The 22,716-nt window shown below is 43.7% G+C and overlaps 1 pseudogene; it reads left to right on the forward strand.

Moving 5' to 3' along the window:
* LOC141740523 (protein ELYS-like) overlaps positions 1-17,164 on the forward strand; it is a 43,222-nt pseudogene extending 26,058 nt beyond the window's left edge.
* Positions 17,165-22,716: the final 5,552 nt, after the last annotated feature.

Here is a 22,716-nt window from a genome sequence, read left to right on the forward strand (position 1 = left end):
GTGCCCACACAACAGCCTGCCGCCCCTAAAGGCGGCGGTGACAGTATTGCCGATGGCCTTGTGCCAGCGTCAGCAGTCTGTGGAGCCTTGGTGAGCCAGTGCAGCTCCCCTGGCAGAAAACGATTCAGCAGAAAAGCCAATGGGTTCCTGCTGTTCTGCTGAATCAAATCGGACTTGGAAGGGTGCAGAGTGTGCAAGAGGGGGAGGGGAACTTTGGTGGTAAGGGAAGGGCAGAGAGATCTCTCTTTCTGCATCAGCAAGCGATTCCATCAGCTCAGCTGTTGGTAGAGTGGCAGTCTTTTAAAACTTGACTTCAAAGCAGTTTTGATGGAGAACTCTTCATTGTGAAGAACTATTTCCAACAATTCTTAGTCCATACAACATATTACAGCTTTCCAATTGTACGGTTGGCTTTTGCCCCTGAAGCTGTTAGTGTCAAAACGCCCTCCTTCATGTTTCAGTGGCTAAATGTGGCCGATGATCATGTTTTGGGAAGAGGTGGTGTTCTTTTCAGCAGGAGCATGCTATTAAGAAAACGTCTAGGTCTACTAACACGACGATGAGGACTATAAAGCAGCTTTGTAACCAAATTTCATAATTTATCCCTTTTTCAGTGAAGGTGATGTGGTGAGTTTACACCTGCTGCAGTTAGCGTTTGGTGACAGAAAACGCGTGGCCTCAGGACAAGTCATGTATGAGGTAAGAGGTGCATGCGTGGGAAAAGCAGACAATAGTAATTTTCTCTAAGGGAGTATCAGTTGAGTTACAGGGGTGAGATTTACCATCAAACTTCAGAGCTGGCTGAAAAAATAATAATGTTTTGCTGAGTCTTCTTGGGCACGGCCTTTGTCCATACCTTTTGGAAAGAAGGCGTACCATTTTATACTGCAGTGTCGTGTGTTCCAGCTAGATTCATCTGCAAAGAGCCCGTATAAATGAAATTCCTGAAGAGGACGCGGCTTTTGCAAATAGAATTATTCTGAAATACCAAACGAATGGCATGTAGGAAGAGAAGATTGGGCCTTGAATCGCTTGGTTTAACCAAGCTTCGGACTTGCATAAGCTTCTGTCTCTCTCCCTTTCTTAAAATACAGTCATACTCTAGTCTTTGCTGATCTTCAGTTTTATATTCTTGGTTTCCCTTAGAGCTTTGTCAGCCGGACTTCTCACATGAAATGCACCTACAGTGTCTCTTCAGTGTTGATCCTGACACTTAGTAGCTGTAAAGATAACTCGTTCTTCTTTTTGGCTGGGTGACCTATTCAATCTACTCTTAAAGCCAGGAAAATATGTAATTTGGTCAGAAGAGTGTACCTAAATGTTAGATCTGGCTCCAAGGAGGATGCGTTTAAAATACAGATGTGAGGTATCATTGTATCTCAGATAGCTAACAGAGACAAGGCGCATCTGTTAGATGTGTAATCCCATTCAGTTGTACGCCTGGAAGTCTTCCAAAATCTTTTTGAGGGGACAGTAATCTTAGTTCAGAGCAAGTCTTTCCTCCTGATTTGGTACTTTCTCTTGCATATTCTCAATAGCTATGGAACGAAACAGGGGTGACTCTTGTATCGTGGTACTCTGGTTTTTGTAGGGACTGTGCCTTTTGATTTTTTTGGATTAATTTAGATTTTGAGTGTTTTGCTTATGTGTAGGAAAGGTGCTTCCTCATTTGGCACCGTTGCTTTTGCATAGATAGAGGTTAGGTGTTTGGAAAAGGTGGTGTTTCTTTAAAATGCATTATCTATCACGGTGACCAAGTAGAAGGATCTTCCAGTGATTCATGGCGTGCTGGATGCTATCTCTTTATCTTTGTTGATGTGCGGGACCTGTGCTCCACAGCGGATACTTTTAGTCTCAGAACACTTCCTTGTAGTCACAGATCGGTTAGTACTACATGACTGTCTGCCTGCATGGCTGTCTGAGTCAAGTTTCTTGTCCATCTTCAGGGGTAGAAAATTTAAGTGTCTCCCGTTTGCTAGGCCAAGTTTGAGTAAAGAAGGAGGAATCTACTGTTGATCCTTGTTCATTGGATAGAGTTCACAGGAGCTCAAAAGACTTTTTCAATACAGCAGTGCTTTTTGTTCCAGGAATTAGGTTTGAGGCTATGAAGCAGTGCCTCTTTGACTGTGTGTCATGGTAAGAGTCACAAATAGGACTTATGGAACATGTGGTACTGTGTTTTTCTATATGCGTGTCAAACTCTCGTCTCCATTGCCTTCAAGGCTGGTTTAAGTCTGCTTAAGTAATTAAACAGAAAGGTATGTTTAAGTAATGCTTCCAAAGACCTTTTTTGTACTGTCGCAGCAGTTGCTAAATCTGGTGCATCAAATCACGATCGTAGAGCGCATCTTTACCCTCGTTCTGCACAATGCTTGCGGATGGGCAGAGTATACACTCTCTACTTTGATATCAGAGTTTGACCAGTGCATCTCGTTTGAAAACTTGTTTTTGTGTTTTGCTAGTCAATGGAGTCGTTACTTAACATCTCCCATACAATGGAGTTCCTTAGAATGACTTTGCCCGGCGTGGAAAGTTTAAAATGCACTGCTTTGCTTCAGAAGCATTTTCTTTTTAGTTATGAAAGACTTTTTTTAATTATTTAATTTTTCTTTTTAGACAACCTTCATATTTATTTGTAACACTTCCTGGAATCATTAAGAGAAAGCTCGCCTCTTCTCAGATTAGGTGAATTAGATGTATCCTATGAGATCATACGGGAATGTGTGGTTTCATGCCAGTTCGTTTCAGAGCTCTGCAAGTTTAGGAAACTTGGGTAGAATGTGGCGTTATCAGTTTATGGGTTGTGTGGGTTGGGTTTCTTTTTCCCTCCTTTTTTTTTTTTTTTTTAATTATAGAGCTGCTATTTGTCCCCAGTACACCCGTTCATGTGTTGTATGGTAGACAGTTTGAATGAATGCTGTATTTGGAAAGACGGTATTTCACTTCACGCTTACTTAAAAAATGGCGCTATCAGAGGTTCAACACAATCGTGCCGGGGTTTCTGTGTATCTCAAAATTAGTTTGTTTACTGTGTAGTAATTCGTGATGCTAAAAGCCTTGGCCACGTGCACCCCGTGTCCTTTCTGGTTTTCCCTTTTGCTGTTGGCTGTGCTTGGTGAAGGAGCTGAGGGATATTTCACCCGTTAGTCTCTGACAAGATGAGAGGAGGAGCTGTCATAGCTTACGTGGCTTGAAAGAAGATTGCTAATCAGTATGAAGTTCTCACAGTAACTAGAGAGGGGTGCACGGTCACTCTGGTGGTGTGCCCATAGAAAATACCTCTTGACAGCTTTAGCTGCTCGAATGCTGGGGCTTCTCTAACTTCATCAGTTCTGCAATCAAGACATGGAGCAAAGAGCTTTGCATGCATGTGTGTTGCATCATTTTAGATATCTCTTTGTAGCGATATATTTATTTTTATAAAGAACATTCTTGGATGTCGCAAGGAATTCTGCAAAACATGTTTAGATCTGAATAATGTTAGGGAAATTCTAAATTTTGAAAAAGTGCAAAGCCTTTACAGCCAAACTTACCCGTTACGATTTGACACTGCATTCTCTTGCATGTCAGGCGTAGTTTCTATTTACCATCAGAAATAGGCTCATGCGAAATAGACAGTATAATAAGCCTATTCTGTTAGACTGTCTTTCATATTTAGCCATAATGTATGTTTTTATCTTAGAATGACCTTTGCTCTCTTCTCTGATTTTTTCCCCCAGGGTTTGGAATACCGTGGCAAAAAGTTCAGTTTAGATCTCACGGGTGGAGTCTTTCCCTTGAGAGGCCAGACGAGGAGTACGAAATTAATCAGCTGCCAGACCGTCGAAAAATTCCGCAGCGACGTTGACGGAGAGGATAGCGTAAATGAAGGTTTGTTCTGATGTCCGTGTTTGGTGATTTTAAAAGAAGTGCTTTTGGAACCTAAGCAACGAATGCTGTTCGGTCCCCACAGTCTGAAAGTCTTGCCTATCTGCATAGACTAGACTGTTGGGATTATTTACGAAGAAAAAATGGATGCTTAAGTTATGTGGGACTTCTTTAAGGGAAAAAGTGGGTTTTATTTTATGCTTGCTGACATGCTATCGCGATGTATGGTGGGGCCGTTTGTATGATGATGGTCAGTCGTTTTACTCCTCCAGCTGCCATCTTTGAACAAGAAGTTCAAACTCTCCATTGCTTAGGAATGTTACCAGAATTTTTTCCCTTCTTCAAACCGATGTCCGCATCTGCATCCAGATGGTAGCCCGTCACAAGTGCTGTTCCCCAGGGCACTGCACTGGGGCCACTTCTCTTTAGTATCTTGACCAGTGATCTGGACGAGGGGACAAGAAAAAGGGGCAGTGTGACTGAAACCTATCACAGAGATGTTTGCTATTCCGTAATTACTGTGATCACTCTTAGGAAGTGTTGTGTTTCACGAGTGACAGAACAGAATGAAGCCAAAATAGAAAGTGGTGTTTTAAAACTATCGGATCTATCGTATTTTCTACAAGTCAGAAACAACGTCTTGTCTTTTACAGTCACGTCTCCTGACACCAGTGTCTCAGTCTTCAGTTGGCAAGTGAATACGTACGGTCAGGGAAAACCATCTACTTACCTGGGTGTATTTGACATTAATCGCTGGTATTCTGCTCAAATGCCAGATTCAGTAAGGTAGATTTTTCTTCAGTAGTTTTCCATATGCCTGCCAATAATTCATTTGAATGTCGGCATTTAGCTTACGCGCTTGTTTTCTTTAAGGCCGGAAGAATTCCCTCATGAGTGCCCCTATTTTGCACTGTGGTCGCTGGATACCGTAGTGAGCGTGACTTCTCCGAAGCTCCTTTTGGATATTCTGGTCCATGAGCGGAGTCTAAGTCGGGGAGTTCCTCCTTCTTATCCACCATCTGAGCGGTTTTTTCATCCAGGCAACTATAACTTTGGTAGGTATTTCACTGCTTTTGAGAGTGATAAGCTTAAAATGAGGTCAAATGCCATTCATTGGTTCTCTTGTTCAGTCATTGTTTGTCATTCAAAACCCAAACCAAACCAAAAAAACACCCAGTCCCCCACAAACCCAACTCTGATCACATTGTACTGACAAGGTATTTACTATTGTGGAACATATCTGACAGCCGGCTGAGTTTTGGTGCTTTTGTAATGTAGGCGGTGAAGTGGTGCTGGTTATAGCCTGAAATGACTGTGAACTGAAGCTCAAAGCACTCAGTTATATGTTTCTAGATACCGGTGTGTAAAAACTGTAAACTGGTCATGCCATAACTGTGAGAGTACGGAAGGTTGTCAAACGTTCCCTGTTTCTGCAGATGGTACGTGCTTGCTGACCTCCGGAGTCGTTCACATGACTTGCACCGGCTTCCAGAAGGAGGTGATCTTTTACTGTATCTTTATTTCGAGTGGCAGGAGATGTAGCTTTTCTAAGTTTTCTGTTGCACTGCTTTCCGTGTTAGGGACCGTTTCATGCTCATCCTGCCCGTCCACACGCATAGTTGCAATTGTATCCTGTCGCCAGTTGTATGCAAATGGTAATGTTTTAGGTCCCCTCTTGGGACTGTACAACTGCCGTTGTCTCCTCTTGAAGCACGATCGGGGATTGAATGTCTAGAAAGGAACGCAACGTTGCTCCAGGAGCAAGAACAAAACCACTGTAGAAGTCGGGGAAAGGTGTTACTTCTTTATTGCCCCTCAGTCGAACTGCCTGCATAGTCTTGAGTTAGAGTTTCGATCCCTGATTCTCTTGGAAAAAGGAGGGAATAGAGAAAATGAAAAATCACATAACTGTTTGAGGAGTGAAAATTTTGTTTTCTCCCAAACTCGGCCAAATTATAACTTCTGAGCCACGGCACAGATTGTGACAGATAATTTTGAGTGAAGTTTCAGCTCACTAAATGTTTCCAACATGAATCGGCTTCCATACGAATAGGCATGGAAAGGATCTTCCAAAGCGTGAAGTTGCATGTTAGCTGAGCTTATATAGAATGTATTTTGTGTCAGTGTTGAGGGAAAGAGCAAGGCCTGTGTATAGACAGAGAAGGTAGAAAAGACTTAATTACGCAGATTGCTAACCTAAAGCATCTTAGTGGTTCAGGCTGTCTGACGGTGTCAGTGAACATTTAGATTCTTCCTTTTAGAGGTTATCCAGAAGCGTAGTGACGGAATAACAATGCTGTCTTAATCTGTGGTTTTCGATTGATGTTTCAGACCTTGAATTTTTTGAAGAAATCTGGTCCTTCAATATGGGAAGCCATTCAGGATAGCTACAATAGGTGTCTTGTAGCTGGCTTGCTGTCTCCAAGACCAGTTGATGTCCAGCCATCCAGTTTGAGTCAGGTGAGTGCCTATGAGGGAATCAAGGGGGAAATACATCCATCTGGTCTGACAGGGCTGGAGGGGCTACAAGACACGATACTCCAATTTGAAATACAGGTGTTGACCTGAGCTAGCAGAAGTAACCGTATCCTTAGATCCAAAGTAGTGACTTTGACTGGGAACAGCCCTAAGAGATCTGTCTTTAGAGACCCCTCTCTTAATTCGGTGCCACACACAGATGCGCACAAGGAAGCGTGCAGTCAGTGCTGGTCATGCCCAACATAACGCATGTGTCCCCCAGAGTAACCCCCATCCCTGTCAGTTTCTCAAAGCAGTGGTTCAGTGCAGTAGCCGACGATGGGGGCGTCTCACTGGGATGCGAGCTCTTGCAGACGTCGGCTTGCTGCACTGTCACTGTGCGTGATCATTTGCTTCCAAGGAAGTGGGCTGTGGTAAAGGATTACTGCTGTCAGCTCTCCCTGGCAATTTCTTCACGGCTTGCCCTCGTTTTCCCTTCATCGGTAGGCTTTTCTGCATCCTCTCCGGGCGGATCTTCAGCTCTGTAGCCTCTGCCTTGTGCTGCAGTAGCCCAATTTGCTCCTCTGAGACTGCCCTCTTGCAGCTGCAACACCTTAATCACCTTTATCTCATGACACTCGCTACCTTCTATGTGCTTTATGCCACCACAGTGACTTCACTCCCCCTGCCATAGGTTTTCCATTTGCAATGCACCAACCTTTCCCTGGAGCAATCAGCAGGAAGGGGAGAGCAGCCTTCCCGCTGCCCTCCTCTTCCTGTCTCCTGCATTCGTCACCACATTTGTGGACGTGTGTTAGGACATGAACGCTTCTGCACAGTGTGGTAGCTCAAAGAAATTTCTTGGCAAGCTGGCCAATGGTCTGTTTCCTTGTCTGAAACCAGTTTTCAGAAAAAGATGGCAATATCACATGTGTGTTCTACATGTGTAGAAGTCGCTTTGAATGTCATGATTTTGCCTAGAGGGGAAAGATACTTTTGAATGTGTTTAAAAAAACCCAACCAACCAAACAAATCCCATCCCAAAAACCAAAGTAAAAACTTACGAAGGGTCCTTTCACCTGAGAGAAGTACGAGAACACCAGCTGAGATAAGCTACTACTTAGTATCGCGCGTCTGTGCATAGCTGTGATTTATCCTTGTAAGGATTACCACTACACTATAATACAGTATTTGAAGAGCCTACCATTTAAACCATTAGGATGTAAATGTTTTGCTTCTTTTCTGTCACGTTACAAAATTCCAACGTACTGTTTTGGGTGTCAGAACTGCTTCATGTCTTCATAGTCTAGAAAGCTGCTTGGCCGTAGCTTCACTGTTTCCATGCAAACGTTGCACAGTTGTGTTTGTCCTGTCCCCTTCCTGCGTTCCTGATGGCAAACTTATCTGCACAGATGTGTAACGCGTATTAGCAGAGGATGTTTCTGGACGTAGTAAGTTGGAACTCAGTACGTGAAGACTGTAATGCAGAGGCACGCGAAGAAAGATTAGAATTAGGCTGCAGTAAGTTGAAATGTCAGAGGAAAAGTGTGTTAATGTGTTCCTCAGAGCAGTGAGCAGTCCAGCCTGTGGCTGGAATTAAGAGAAAGGACGTGGCATTCCTGGCCTGTGTCCTGATTGACTTTGTGATGTCTGAATGAGTATGCAGTTAGAAAGAAACATTTACTGTTGATGGTTCACATGGTGCAAGTAGGTAAGATTCTCATTTGAGTTTGTCTGTTACGTTTAGGAGGAGCAGCTGGAAGCAGTATTGTCAGCTGCTGTCCAGACAGGTTCTGTGGGACTTCTGACTGGATGCATTAAACATTGGATATCTGAAGGTAATACTTCGAACGTTGTTTTTTTACGTGGTACCTCTTTGAGTTGGAGCCTGTTGATTCATTTCTTTTTTGTTCTCTTTGTTTAAAGAGCAGCCGAGGTCTGCTGGTAATTTACGGTTTGTTCTTGAGTGGACATGGAACCAAGTGATCTCTACAAAGGAAGAATTTGACCAAATCTGTGAGTACTAGTGTAGTCATTCTGCAAACCTAAAGTCGTTCTTTCTGATTGAGCTTCCTCAGTAATACGCCGCTATAGGATATTGCACGCGGTCCTTGAAGTGCGCCTTGAAACTCTGGAATTGCTCTGTCGGCTAACGATTTAATATTTATTCTTGAAAAGGTGTTCCGCTGTTTGATGGCTCTTGCAACTTCATTGACCCCCAGACATTACGGTCTCTCCAGCGCTGCCAGTTGCTTTTGAGCAACCTTAGCACGGTCTTAAACTGTTTTCTCACAGAAGCACAAGAGCTTACTGAAAAAGGTTTGTAGTAGTGCTACAAAATCTTTGGTATGTTTTATTAAGATTTGGAATTGTGGCAACATGGGCTTTTGTTGTTTTTGAGGATTGGAAGACAGTCACATTTAGCTGGGAGAAGGGGCTTAAAGCTGAGCGCTTGGGACCACCACAAAACACGCATGGAGTTCAGGGCAACAGTTTATGGTGGAGCTCATGCAAGGGGGTGGGGGAGGCTACATTCAGAGAGAAGCTTAGTAGGCAACTGGGCTGAAATTACAGCAACCGAATGTGGTATTGCTGAAAATTATTCCTTTGAGTTCTTAGCTAGCAAGTTCTAGTTGCATGCAGACACCGTGTTGCAAATTGCTAACCAATACGAAGGAAGCGTAAACGAGTAACATGCAAAGTAAGTTACTTGAGTTTCTACAGCTTTTTCTCTTAGAAATGGTTCTTGGCCTATTGAGAAAAGAAAAGAATATCCCTTTGCTATCAGAAGAATCTCTGCTACGTGAGAAACAGATGTCTTATTCCTGCGTGCATTTAGTAGTTCAGGCTTTGGGGTTTTTGTTTTTTTTTTATTTTAGCCTTTAGTGAGTTTAGTTCTTTATAGGGGTTGCTTTTTGTTTTGGTGGTGATAGTGGGTTTTTTCTTCAAATAAAAAAGCGATACAGCATGAAAAAAGCAAAGACAAAGATTTCTAATGTGCTATTTTTATACTTTTGGTTTAGTAGGATGAAGGGTGTTTTGTGAAAATGAACAGAATTGCATAACGCTAATCATCTCCTGCCTTTTTTCAGGTTTTGCAGACGTGACAAATAAGCAAGCGGTAACCGGCCTCATTTCTTTGTATGCACGAGTGGTCATCTGGTTCTGTCGATCCGGTCTCCTTCCAGAGGGTTTAGGTAAGCGTGACCTGTCATACGTTTGTAACAAGGCGACCATCCAGTGAGTGACTCCCACGAACGCGTGCTTAGCCATGTTTTTGTAACGGTTTCGTCAGGAAGAAGTCGTGCTGGTTCAGTGGCAGGGCGTGCTGAAGTTCTGTGGGTGAAGTTGAGATTTTGCTGGGTTGTCAAGTACACAGCATAGAATGAGGCAGGCAGTTTCTTTCCTGGGTGGATTTTAGGAATAGCAATGGACCCCTGACGTCAAGGCGCTGCTTGTGTCCACAGCTTGAACTACTTGAGATTTTAAACAAAGTACTATTAAACAACAAGTACCGGAATGCTTGTTTTTACAGTGAGAGCATTACCTGCATGTTTTGAACTTTCTATCAGTTGCTTGAGGAGAAAGTACACCTTGGAAATCCTTCTTTAGTTGGATGGATTAGAAATTCCATTGTCAGCCTTAATTGTCTCACAAACAATTGTTTTAAACAATGGTTTTAAAACCATTCCCTTTGAGAACTGGGTGGTTTTTTTTATAGTGAACTTCAGCTTACCCTACATGTTGTGAATGCTGCGTGAACTGTAACCTTGAAACGGCACTTGGGGCAAGAAGGAATTGAGTCTTGTCTCTTAGAGCTCTTTTAGCAAAGGCAGAAAGAGGATTGGCTTCTTTCAGAGTTGGAGGCTTCTTGATGCTTAGCTTGTACGATCTTCTGTCTCTTTAGGCAAAAATTTTCGTTTACAAGTGTGATATGACTGCTTTAACTTGCTTCTACTTTGTTGCCTGTAGAGGACGATACGCGTTTGTCAAGACCTTTCTACAATTATCCTCTGATTGAGAGCTACTATACTGGTCACCGACAGAAACTTGAGCGTTTATCAAGGTAAGAGCTAGAGGAAGACTCTAGAACACTTCCACGGCAAATTCAGAAGTGGAAGGGAATGGCTTTTATCTCAACAGTTGCATGGGCTATGCGTAATGCCGCTGCCAGCAATACTCTTGACTTCAGTGACACATGTGTTCTGTTGAACAGAGAGGTTACTTTCCTGTGTTAAAACGTTGCTATCTACCTCTGCTTAGTACCACTGGTTGGTATCATCATTTTTCGGGAGTCTACTTTATTCATTGGCTAATGTGTATAATTTCTGACTACTGAAAAAGGCCATGTGATTAGGACAGGATCAGTCACCTCCAGTTCAGCAAAGCAGGGTGTTCACAGAACAATTGTTTTGGAAGCAGAAGAAAGCGTGTTTTTTAAAAAACAATCATCTCCGTCCTTGACTGGTAATAGAGGGTCATAACTGTATTGGCCTAAGTCCCCTTCTCACAAGTACGTGGTGTGATTTTGTGAGATGGTTGGAGTTACATGGAGTTGGCACGCCTCGCACTCTCCTGGCTGTCGGATAGAAGTCACTTGCGAACGTCAGCTCTCTTTCCTGGACTAGCTGCCTAGCACATAGGCGGCATGCCTTGGATTAGCCGATAATAGGTTTTTCTTTGGAAATTGTACTGAAAACTGAATAAAGACCTGACCAAGCTTCGGCGATGGCACTGTGACCAAGAGGCTGCAAGGTGAGTTAAGGTGGAAGCTGCAGGGTAGGAGGTATTGACTTCAAAGTTCATCTTCCTTGGCTTACTTCTCAAGTAACTTACATACAGGCTCGTGTGTTCCTTCGAAGCACAGAGCCTCTAGTGTCCTTTTTCTGCTTTGTGCCATCGGGAGATTAAAGGGCAGGGCTGCAGTCAGCAGAAGACTGGAGGAAAGCCGTTACACCGGGAGGCTGGAATTAGTGTTTAACTCTGTCCAAATCCTTGCTACCTTTTGTTCCAGAGGAAAATGGGACTCGGACTGCTTGATGGTTGATGGAATGGTTTCCCAGTTAGGAGACCAAGTGGAGAAGCTGTGGCGGAGAGATGCAGGAGGAACTGGGAAATACCCGCCTGCCAGTTTGCATGTGAGTGTCCTGTTCACTGAGAACAACAACAAACGGCCGCCCTCCCCGCCAAACCCCACCCAAAAGCCAATGATTTAGGGAAGACAGGCGTTTTTTCAGAACTGTTAATTTTTCATTTCAGGCACTGCTGGATCTCTATTTGCTAGAAAACATTGAAGAAAACTGCAAACACGCAATTGTATCCTTTCTAGTTATTTTTATTACACCTCCAGGGGATGCACATAAATGTTCTTCAGTGTTGGTCGCCGACCTGTTTCATGACATTTTTTCATTTATGCTTCAAAGACGATGCAAGTGAAAACATTTAGTTTAGCGTTAAGTTGTAGACAGAAGCGCTGTTTTATTTCTTTGTACTGTGGATTTTTGATGACTTTTTTCTTAAACGTTTTGTTGCAAAAGTCTTCTCCGATAGGGAGAAAACAGTTTTAGTAATAAGGGTTGAAGATATAAAATGTCCTTAGTTTTTCTCCAAATTTAAACAGCGTTTAAAATTGTCTAAAACACCCATGATGGGTTATAAAACAATTTCTGTTTCAGAACAAAAGGATTTCTAAGAGTGGTTTACCAGTACCGGATTTTTGCTGAAATCACAGGCAGAAACTTAATTTTTAAGCTGCTGAAATACACAGCCTTGCTTTTGCTGTTTGTTGCCTAACCCGCGAGGGGAGCCTAGAGAGCAAGGGGCTTAGAAACGCTTATAGCCCAGAGCTGTCTTGTTAGATGATGTCCCTAAAAACGGACGTCAGAAAGAGAAAATGACGCTACCAATGAGTGACCCGCATACTGGTTTAAATCCAGTTTTAATCATTCGGAGCTGAGCTGTACTGTAAGGATGCCACAATTTACACTGTTTTATAGACGCTGGACATGAGGGAAAAAACCAACTGTGGAATTTACTTCCTGTAATAATTGAGCGTTGGATGCTCCAATGTTTTGAATGTATTTTCTGCTTCCTACCACTTTTATATTCTTACTTCATTATGTTTTTCTAAGGGTAATGTGATAAACTTTTGGTCTTACAAGCTGATTAGCCTTAATGAGATACCTGATGTCAGACAATTTACTTGCTGCTGGATATCAAGCGTTCCTTTCCGAGTGAGACAGAAACTTCAATCGACTCCTTTGCAACTGCCTTTGGCATCCCCTGGGGACTTGTTAAGCTTGTTGAAGGTTGTTGGCTTCTAGATCACGATGATTACGAAGTAAGTATGGTAGAGTTGAGTTAGACATACATTGCAGTACAAAGCTATAATCTAGAAAATGATTTTAAAACCCGATCTCTAACTTGTACAGAATTCACTGGCCCTGCTCTTTCATCCCGCTACAATCAAAACCGCGTCATGGCAGCACAAGAGAATTATTCAGTCCCTCCTGTGCCAAGGGGAGCATGGGCAAGCCCTCAGATACATCCAGCTGATGAGGCCACCCACGGCAAGCAGCGGGGAAGTGCAGCTTCTCCTCACTGTGTTGCTCTCCAATAGGTAAAGAAATATACCCCACCATTTTGTCACGCAAATCTTGTGAAATTGGAGAACAAAGAATAGAAATCATCATCCCCTAAGTTTCCTTTAAACTTTGAGTACAAGACACTTGGGGCATCTCTTTGGTTATGCTATTAACATCCCTTTACGTCTGAAACATTAATTACAGGTGCATGGTGGAGGCTTGGGGTCTGTTGCACCAACATGCCGCTCAGGCAAACTTAGAAGACCTCTTAAAACGCATGTACGAAATGTGCCGGGAGATGGGCCTGATGGAAGACTTGCTGAAGCTGCCTTTCACAGACACCGAACAAGTAAGTGGGAGCAAGGAAAAATGTTCATCGTCTCTTTGAAAAGAGAAAAGGCAGAGCCATAACAGATTTTTGGAATGATTTTTTTTTTCTCATAGGAGTGTTTGGAGAAGTTTTTAAGGACCAGTGCTGGTGTTCAGAATCAAGAATTCCTTTTAGTCTACCATCTGCAGCGTGCCAACTACATTGCAGCACTAGAGCTGAATCAGTCCATGAACGTCAATCTTATGGTAAGCGTGAAAGTTCTGTTCTGTCAAGCGTGCAAGTTTCTGCTGGGTGTTACTAACTGGTTTGGATAGTACTCAATAAAAATCCTGCTTTGTTTTTTTCATACCAGTCTTTGAAACACTCGGAACAAGTTTCTACACCTTTGGTTACAGCTGAAGCTAAATGTTGACCAATATACGTCACTACTCCAAAGCTACTCTATGAAGCTATAAATTAAATGTTACACACCACTGTTGACCCCACTGAGAACAGTTTGTTTGCATCTGAGGAATAAACATGTATCTTTCCCATCAGCCAATCGTACCATTCCGTTATTGAGATACGTATGTTATGCGTGGCTTAGATTACTGGAAGTTGTTTGTGTCACTCCTTCCTGTGGGATGACGAGTAGGTTGTATGTCATCGCTTGTGTCTTGCACGCAACTGTATTTTTCTAGCTGAGAGCAGGCTAGATGCCAGTCCACAGGTTAAATTTCTGTGGGTTTTCTTTGTTTTTTTAATTTCTGCGAGTTATAGTGTGCTCTCCAATTCCACAACTTTCATTTCACGGCTTTTATGACAAAAATTCTTGTCTAACCTCTATTTCTCAAAATAGCCAGATTACATTTTGTGTTACATGAACTTGTGTTCTGGATTTGTGACGCGTTTGCTGTTTTCTGGAATCATAGTTTTCCAGTGACTCAAACTTCTAAGGTGGTTTTGGAAGTCGTAGGTCCTGCATTTGAAAACTGTCATGCGGCCAGGTGGTGTGCGTAGGTCGCTTTTTCTTGCTTGTTTTAATCTTCACATCATGTTGTCCAGGGTAATTTCCAGTTGTCCCGTATATTCAGGGCACTGGCGTTTCAGGAAGAACAAGGGAAAGCCTGCTATGTAGTAAGTCGTTTGCAAATTGCAGGTGATATCAGAAAATTGCAGGTGATAACAGGTGTATCAGAAGAAGGTTCTGCAGAGTGCCAGCATTGTTTTAACTTCAAGTTGTAGGCTCTGTTGCTATTGCAGTCTTCCTTCCACTTTGCTAAAAGTACCAGGTGAAATCGGTGTGTGCGGATGGGTAGAACTTGCCGCTGTTCTGTGCAGTGGAGGTGTTTTCCCACACCTGTAGAGGAAATCTGCTCACTAATGCGAAATAGCACGGAGAGGTCTGTGCAAGGAACTTCTTGTAATTAGTTAAGCTTTTGCTTTCCGCTTTTCCTTCATCAGAACGACGGCGATCATCGCTTGACCGACAGAGCAGTTGCCAGAAATTCTCTATTAGCCCAATATGGCAAGATCCTTCCACGAATTGAAAGGCAGCTGGCCGTAGAGAGAGCCAAGCTTTACCATTTGCCTGCACTGGCCTCAAGAGAAGGTAACTTTTAGCGGGGGGAAATAGAGGGGAGAATTCCCTGTCACTTGGATGACACCAGGCTGAAATTTTTCCCCTCTTGCTTTCCAGTCTCAAGACCAAAGCCATTAACTCCAGTAAGAAAACAAGCTAAAGCAGGAAATGTGCGTCGAAGACCAAATTTTCTGGCAAAAATATTGTCCAGAATTAAAGAATCCTGGGCAGGAATGAAGGAGAAAACCGGTTTCTCACAAGGTGGATTTTAAAGATGCTGTCGTTTTTATAGCTGCTAAACGTGCTGTTTCTTCAGCAGGATGTTTCTAAAATTGAGGATGTTTCTAAAATGGGACCTGTTGAGATCCAAACAGGAGAGCAAGCAGTTGGGTTTCAACAGCACCCGCCAGTCCCTCACTAGAGACAGGAACAAGAAGAGACCTTAGATGCATTCACTTATTCAGCTCGTCTCAGCTTTGGGATTTAGGACAACACTGTAGAGAAGACGGGGCTGGACTTGGGAATACGCAAATCCCTCATGGGAGTCAATGGAAAATTTGGGATGGGAAGAAGGCAGCAGGTCACAAAGCTTCCGCAGTCATTCCCGTAGCAGTGCAGTGAAGGTGTTTCTGCTTGCGTTATAACTGGTGGGTACTGATGTAGATGTAAGCGCCTGGTTTTGGCTTGTGGGCCCTCACTGAATTTAGGACAAACTGCTTACTGCTTTCTTGTTCGTAGATTTGTAAGCATAAAAGGAAAGTTTACGCAGACTAGTATTTCTTGACTTTAGTTTTGAAGCATGGCGTGTTGCTAATAATATATCGCTTTCGCAAGTTTTGACGAGGCGGGAGGCAAGAAAATAAGCTGATTCTATGGAGACTGCTGTTGAGGGGCTGCTTCCTTCTGCCGTTGTTGGCTAGCACTGCAACTTAGAGGGCTGGGCAAAGGTCTTTACACGTGGATTCAATTATCCCGACCATCCGAGTCCCTGGAAATAAGTAACGGTTACTGCTTTTGTTCTCCCCATAAAACCCCGAGTATCTTCACGTGGATCTAGAAGGAACGAATACTTGCTCAGCACAGGGAACGGGAAAAGACGAGGTGGAGCTATTTAGAATATACTGTGTTGTCTCAGGCAGTCCAAGCGATTCCTTGAAGTGCAGGGTTGAGCTGTCGGATGTGAGGGCTGGCCAGTGTGACAAAGTGTTGCCGACTGGAACTTTCAGCTTTTCTCTCATCGTTGCCTTTTACCCTGTTAGATGCAGAGTGGGTCGCCCTGTGGGCATTTGTCGTCAGCGCAGGAAGTACTGCAATGGGATGATTTCTGCCAGTTGTGGCTACAGCTCGCATTGTAAAACTGCTCACTTTGTCCAGGAGTGGTGGCAAATCGTAGTCAGGAACAGAAACACCAGAAACGGGGCACGCGATGGCCTACACTGAACACTCTCTTCTCTGTCCCTTAAACACAGAGGCTGTCATCGGTAGCAGAGAGTACACTGTATGTTTCTGACCTTACACCCAGCAGTGATCTGAAAGGAAAAGCGGCATTTCACTGTCCTCAGTTTCATCTGTGTGAGTGTGAAGTCAGTCTGTTTGGTAATGACTATTGCATTAACAGGCTTTTTTTTAACTGTAGGTGATGGAAGATAGTGCGCCTAAGTCACCAACCTCCGAAGATGCACGGGAAACCTCATCATAAAGTGAAGGGAATTCCATCAGGCAATCTCCCATACAGCTAGGATTCTACAGACCAACAGTTTGCATGTGATTTTACTGTTAATAAATATTGTTGAATGTGATGCAGCTGAAGGAGACGGAGAGCTTTTTACATCTCAGAGTAATTTTCAGCAACAAGCGTTGCAATAAGGAATGTCCCCCACCCCTCTTCCCTTTGTAGCTGAGCAGACAGCAATAGGGTATGGAACATCCCTTTGGTCAGTTTGGGTCAGCTGTCCTGGCTATATCCCTGCACAGGTTCGTGCCCACCCCCAGCCTACTGGTGAGGGGGGGGTTGTTAGAGAGCGAGCCTGGGTGCTGTGCGAGCACTGCTCAGCAGTAGCAAAAACACCGGTGTGTTATCAACACCTTCCTAGCACCCAATACAAAGCACAGCGCTAGGACGTGCTATCGATTTTTGCGAAGTGGGACAAAATGTAACAGCACTTGTAGTTTCTTGGGGAGGTGGGGAGCAGGAACAGCATAACAAACTTCATCACTGACAACACAGTTTGCTGCACAGATTACTCCACCGTATTTCTCTCATAAGATATGATCACCAAGGCCAATTTCATACACCTGAGCTCAAGTTACGTTTTTTGCACTCCTTTAAGCAGCATATTTGTAATTTCAAAGATGTTGCCATGAGACGTCTTCCAGCTCTCGTAGGTGGATCCCCTCTGAATGTGCTGGAAATACCGCAGCTGATAGTTTTAAAGGGGCCAGAAACCTAAACCCTTTTACCATTATTATTATTATTACTTTGCTCTTCTGTTACTGTTCTATTAAAGGGTTTTTTCTGTCCCCTCTTCTCCCTACCCTATACTGGGGGGAGTGAGCAAGCAGCTGCATGGTCCTACTTGCTGGCTGGGATTAAACCACAACAATCCCATACCACACAAATTAGTAGTGGTGTTCTATATAGAAAATAAATACTGATCTCTCCCTCACATATTTTAAATTCTACCAGTTTTCTCAATGTCTTTATCAAGAACTGGAACATTCGCTATGCGCTTTCTACAAGGATTTTGAGGAGGGTTTTTTCTCTACAGTTCAATGAAAGTTGGCAGTAACATGCTAGTACTACCTCAGTCTGAGACACCTCAAGTGGTATGGCCGACTACACATTTTACTTCAGGAGTTCAGTCTTCTGGGTATCTCCAGAGAAGGACAGCCCACTGCCTCGCTACAGGCAAGCGAGTAAGGACGGAAGTCCACATACCTCCAGACATCAGTAGGGACTTGGCTGACACAACTAGTGGTTTCATCTGCCAAGGCACTTTTTATCCAAGACCAATATTTAATCTGGCTACTTTGAGAAACAGACAAGAATTTCTGTCATAAAAGTGGTAAAATGAAAGTCGTGGAATTGCAGAGCATGCTCTAAATTGAGGAATTAAAAAAATCCCAACAACCACTCAAATTTTACCTGTGGATTGGCTTCTATCTTGCTCTCAGCTGGAAAAATAAAGTTGCATGCAAGACACAAGAGATGACGAACAACTGTATGTCAAAGGGGAAAAGGCAAAAAATGGGAAAAAATTTCAAAATGATGCCTATACAGGCTCCCCGCCCCCCTGACATTGTACAGATCAATAGTATCCCTTGAAGATTGGGACAGAGACATTTGGGGTGATCCCAAGTCAGAAGACGATGATCCTTTGTTCCCCACAAATCCTCCTAATATGAAGGCAGACCCATTGTTGAAACAGAAAAAACTGCGGGACCTCGGGGTGGTAATCTGCAACATACTATGTGAACCAGCCTCTGGGATCCCTTGCAATTGATGAATTTCCAAGAGAGATATAGCAGAAATCCCAGTGAAACTGAAACTCAATATTTGTGGTGAGCATGCTTAAGCACTAGCGACCAAATGATGTTAAGTCAAGGTGAAGCCAGCGGCTATTTGGATCTGGGAGTTTTCTTCAATTTAGGCCCCAGCCTGACAAATACACCCCATTCTATCACCAGCTGAGCAGCTTATTGAGGAATCGACACTATGGAGCGGAGTGAACCCTCCATAATGCCCATTAAATCTCTAAGTAAGTGAGCTATCCACAGCCATTGCAAAAGCTGCTTGCAAAGAAGACATACATGAAGGAGGACACCACGATGTCCAACTGTCTGCTACAGTAGATTTTGCAGTGTTAAAACCACTGACTAGAGGAGCCTCAGCAATTCCTAAACCCCATCGAGTTGCAAAACAGGATGAGATTAAAAGAGATACCGAATATAATAAACAGGGCAATAATCCTGCCAGGATTCTGCCCACATGGGCAGAATTAATGCACAGCATTGTTAATTACAGCCTTGAAATGGGCTGGGACAGTGCAGCAGTTGGAAAACAATACCAGAAATCCCAGGGAGGAGATCACAAAGTAAGACCTGTGAAATGGGGAACAGGAATTAAATCAAAGGGAAATAATTTAAAAACTTGCAGAGTCTCGAGAATGGGGGAATGAATTATGGAGGAAGGCATTAGCCCTAGGCGTTCCCAGAGCCATGATTCAAGGTCAGCCTACTGGCATTACCTTGGGTCTGATTCATTCCAGAAATGAGATAATGGCGAAAGCAAGGACTGTATTTCAACTTCCTTGAAGGGGGATAATCCCTTTCTCCAACTTAGGGAGGAATTGCAGGACATGAAGTCAAGAAACGAGTGATCTCCGCAAGGCAATTGGGTCTGCTGGTCCAGAAAGTGGAAGCTTATCAGTGGATAAATGATGATGGCCCATACATATTAATTCCAGTTGGTCCTCGAAACAATTAGTAAAGTTTTTAATAGATACAGGAGCACAGATTTTGGTATTAACACAAGAGGCCAAGAAGCTGGGCGTGTGGTCCAGATGGCAAAGAGTTAAAATTACTGTTGTGAACAGAGGGACTGTTGTGTGCCAAACCGCCAAGGTTAATTTGTGGCTCCGGGGCAAGAAGCACAGGTCATCTACTCACTTCGTAATTAAAGGCCATAATGAAAATGGTTTAGGTTTCAATGGTTTAAACAGCCGAACTTGGCGCCTGCTGGATGGCAGCGTGTGGTCTTTCGTCTCAAACATCCACCCTAAGCCGGGCAGAAATCAGGAGGCCGCAGTGCAGGTGCTCCGCGCAGCCCCTGCGCCCCGAGTCAAAGATCACTGATGTACCGATCCTCACTACCCGGTGTACCGATCGGATAACGCAGTAATGCATTATCCGATATTTGCTGCGTCACGAAATGGAATTTCTGAAGTCATAGCTGATTTGGAGAAAAGACAAATTATCTCCAGAACCTACCCCCCATATAACTCACCTGTCTGTCCGGTTCGGAAACCAGATGGGAGGTGGTGTTTAACAGTTGATTATCGCAGCCTAAATGCTCATGCGGCCCCACTAACTGCCGCTGTGCCCAACATTTCAATCTGAACAGCTGCTTTGCAGAGAGCTGCACACCCATGGATGGCAGCGCTAGATGTGAAAGATACATTCCTTACGGTTCCCTTGAAGGAGGATAAAGAGGTTTGCTTTCACTTGGGAGGGAACACAATATAACTTTTGTGTTTATACTCCCACAGGAGTACAAAGATTCACCCACAATTGCTCATGCTGCAACCTGTGCAAACTAGAGGACCATTTAATTTAGTAGAAGCAATCCTAAAGGAGACTGCTCCCCCAGAAGGAGTTGCACAGAAACCCACTATCAGAGAATTGTATGCCTACCTAACAGGAGTTGCAGAAAACATGCAACTAACTGAAGGAGACACTAAAGTTTCCAAATTGCAAATGCCCATAAACACAGACCCTTTGGCGTTAGAACAACCCTTTAAAACTGTCACCCATTCTGAATGCACCACCCCTCACTGAGAATACTCCAACAGAAAACATTTGGTTTACAGATGCTTCAGCAAAAAGAGTAGGCAGTAACTGGCAATATAATTCTGTTGCGTTAGATATTACCACCGGCAAACAAGTAATAGAGGAAGATGAAGGCAGTGCACAAGTAGGAGAAGTAAGAGCAGCTGCTTTGTAAGCACAGAACGGAGCAAAAATTACATACGTAGACTCTTAGGCAGTATTGGCTGATGCCACACAGTGGCTCCGTCAGTGGGAAACCTTGAACTGGGAAGTAAATAGATCTCCAGTTTGGAGAAACAAAGAGTGGCAATTATAGCCGGGTATAGCCAGGAAAACATCTTTTAAGATGGGATGGGTTAAAGCTCACACTAAGGATGATCAGCCAGCCACAAAGTGGAATCAAAAGGTGGATGAGCTAAATAAAAGGAGGAGAATCACCTTGGATTCTGAGTGGTATCGCTTGGGAGAATGGTTACATCACAACTTAGGCCACGCAGGCAAAGCAGCACTTGACTTTGCTGCACAGAGTAAAGGCTGGCCTATAAACCAGAAAACTTGTGAAAACTTCTGGGAGTCACTTCAGCAGATCTGCACTATCTGAAGTTGGTCAAATATTTCAAGAGAAATTGCTCTCTGGCAGATTTAAAGTCCTCTCTTAATTTTTCAATTGCTTGCACATTTACACATCCATTATTCTCACTGACAAATGTTCCAAGCAAACTTTCATGCACATGCACCGTTGCCTTGGAATGGGTCAATCTCCTATTTTGGCAAGGCTGACCTGTAGGAAAGAATACATTTTTCAGGCACAGGTCAGCTATTGAGTTTTCATGTCTCACTAGTTTCACCCTGGACACTTTAGAGAATATCGGCACCAAAATCACATCACTGACATACTTCAGCCTTTCGATGGATGCCCCAGTTGCAGTAACCGGTTCTGAAAACCCCAGGAAGCATGCTTCCCACAATTCCTCAATCCACAGGCACAATAAGGAAAACAATCCTAGTCCACTGGGGAGAAGGCGGACCACTTGATCCAGGTATGACTGAAAAGTTACGTCAGAAGAGGATTTCTGAACGTGCCAAGATTATACTCATACTCACTTCAGTCCCTGAAAAAGTTCTCTTTACATCCACATACTTCCTTAAGCAACAAATCGAGAGCCCCACACCTCCAGGCATGGCCAAGTGTAAAGGCCTACTTACTCTCTCTTCAAAGTTTTCATATTCCAGAGCGACAGGTAGCCATCCGAGAAACCCACAACGAGCTGGTTGCTTCTGCTTATGTAGCACAGGGCTGATACTGCTGTTCCGGAAGCATTTTGTAGTTGAAAACAGAGACACCTCCATTCGCTGGTCACAGTTTCTCTTCTTTGTGCAACTTCAGCAGGATTTTTAGTGACAACTTCTAGATCTACACACACAAAACCAAGCAATAAATGAATACGTTATGCCATTTAGGCTGCATTTTAGGCACTGACGTGACAACCCCTATCATCTAATGCTACCGTGCCAGGCAAAATAGCCATTTAGCAACACTTTTTTTTGCCATTTCCATTATGTATGTCTTCAAAGAACATAAGAACTCTTGGATCAGACAAGTATTCTCACTCACGTTTGAAAGCTAGGTAAAAGCGTAACCTTCATAGACAAATTCTTCCTGGACTCTGAAAATCAGGAGTTTGGGCCTCGTGATGAAACTGTTTGAAGTGGCACCAATTTCTGAAGCTGCTGTTGTAATAGCCAAAACGGTGTATGCAATCTGAGTACACCTATTCGAGATTTCATTCATCCAAATGCATGGGTGTTGGTAAGTGGGGTTTATTTTAAAAAACAAGCCCAAAATTCGCCCCAAGTCAATTAACACAAGCAGAAGAGCATTCCCGGGAAACAGGGCTCCTCCAACACAACTTCCTACCAGGCGGCCGCACCGGCTCACGTGGCAAAATTCCTACACCTCTCTGGCAAGAATCATAGTGGCACAGGGATCTTGGTGGGAGGGGGCATTTACAACACTGCGAGGAGCAGTCAGACACTCCCAGGTTTAATCAGGTCAGGACTATACGATGTCAAACTGCCACCTGTAACCAGTCGTCAGAAATGTCTGACACAAGGGTCTTCAAAGTGGGATGCATACTGTTTCGTTAGAAGACAGAAGTTTTCTTGCGTTTAAATTCATGTGGAAAAACTGCAGGCTTACCCAATGCTTCGATATCGTTCTGAGTGCAGGAGCAATCATCCAAACTAAGGTCAACCAGAAGTAGATGGCCAGCATCTGTAGCCACTGCTGCCACCCCAAAGAGCCATCGCAGACTCTGATGGAGGTGCTGAGTGCTCACGCTGGGTCCTCCGTGATTCGCTATGGGTTC

Source organism: Larus michahellis, chromosome 3 (genome assembly GCF_964199755.1).
Source record: "Larus michahellis chromosome 3, bLarMic1.1, whole genome shotgun sequence".
Classification (NCBI taxonomy): domain Eukaryota; kingdom Metazoa; phylum Chordata; class Aves; order Charadriiformes; family Laridae; genus Larus; species Larus michahellis.